We start from the raw sequence: 1,752 nt of genomic DNA on the forward strand, positions 1-1,752 counted from the left end.
AATGACCTGTTTTCAATGACCATACAAGTTTGATTAAAAACAAAAAAAAGGAAATATTTTAAATATGAAGAAAGAACAAAACACTAAATTTGGTTTAGGTATTTATCTGGGAAAAGAAAAGCTCACAGGAAACAGCATACGACTAAAACATAATCGGTTATTAATATTTTGTTGGTTCTCTTGTGTTTTTGCATGTGTTCACAATTTCTTTGTATGACATCCTGACCAAAAATGACGTCCACACAATTTGACATGTTTCAACCAGGTTTCAACATGTTAAAACAATTAACACCAAGCACAACTATGCAAAATGCTTACAAAATCTTTAACACATTTAAAATAATAATAATAATAATAATTGAATAAAGGGTGAAGATGTCAATTTTCCTAGGACAGACTACACATTTGGCCACAGCTATATGTATGTATGTTATTGTTAATTTTAGCCCAAAAAGGTAAATAGTATAAAGTTATTTTATTTTATTTCTCTATTTTGGGACACTATTATAATAAAATAATATAAGTAATTAAACTCAAACAGTACAAAAATATTGCAATCTATCCTTGAAAATCAGAATGATTACAAAAATCGTTAAAATCATTCTATTGGACAGAAAAGTTACTGGTAATAAGGAAATATGTTATTAATTGTTACCGCAGTAGAATGTAAAAATGTTTGTAATATAAAAACCTACATTGACTTGTGCCCATCCCAAGCTGTGCTCTATATTTCTCTTCTGGGTGGGTGCGTGCACGCTCGCTAGCGTGCCTTTATGCGCGTGCTCGTAATATATGAGGCAGTGTCCGCTGCGCGTTCACCTGATCTGATCACACACACACACATAAATGAAGCGTTGAGTCCTGAAGGACACACGACTTAAAATTATGACAAGATGATATGAATTCACTGCAGTAAAGACAGAAGAACAAGGCGACGAAGAGTTTCCCCTTCAGCGAGTGATTTCACCTCTCCATTTCGACTTTTATTCAATTTTTTCTCAGGTCAGTTTTTATTCTCTATTCTCATGTTAGGCTTATTGCTTCTACGTGTCAGTCATAAATACCTTTATCTGTGGCGTTACCAGAGTTTGAATGGATTAATTGGCATCTAAAGTGATTTAGATGTAGCATTTATACAGTGTTTTTCCCTGTTGACTCGGTTTGGCATATACTGAGCGGAACTAGCATTTAAACACCTCCAAAACAGGACATATATCCTTAATAGAATCTAAATGACTTATTTTTGATAATTTATGTATTATGCATGTGTATTTAAATGCATATAATCGTTTAAGTACCCCCATTTTTCTCTCCTCTAGAGAGCAGATGTATGTCATGGCGTTTCGTCAGTTAGCTTTAGTGCTAATGAGGATAGACGCAGTACTATCACACTTATTAATATTATGAGTTATTTTTTTTTCGAGTTCTATGTATTTATTTGTCAGCTCCATCGTTTTAAAGGGTGTAAATAAGTGCAGATTACTCGTGTTTATCTTGTGGTCCCTAATGAATAACTTTGTTGACGACTTTTTTTTTTCTTCTTTTTTTTGGTGCAATGGCCAGTTCCTAGTTTCGTTTTCCATGTTGTGTATTTTCATTTAGCTTTCAGATTTGTTTTTATTATTTTAATGAAGTGTGTCTTACATTTTTGAGAGTTTTTATCAGATGTACTGAATTTAAGTGTTTTTGGTGGTTTTCAAGAAGTCACATTTGAAATGACTTTCTGACTCTCTGTGACTCTTTCAGATGACC

General features: G+C 32.9%; 1 protein-coding gene across 1 annotated transcript in view; it reads left to right on the top strand.

Moving 5' to 3' along the window:
* The first annotated feature begins 586 nt into the window (after positions 1-586).
* Positions 587-1,752, top strand: part of fbxo34 (F-box protein 34) — a 15,016-nt gene continuing 13,850 nt past the window's right edge. The window contains exon 1 of the mRNA XM_082142930.1: positions 587-1,002. The gene's annotated coding sequence lies outside the window, so the exon portion shown is untranslated. The remainder of the gene's footprint in view (positions 1,003-1,752) is intronic.

Source organism: Leuciscus leuciscus (genome assembly GCF_965113295.1).
Source record: "Leuciscus leuciscus genome assembly, chromosome: 17".
Lineage (NCBI taxonomy): Eukaryota > Metazoa > Chordata > Actinopteri > Cypriniformes > Leuciscidae > Leuciscus > Leuciscus leuciscus.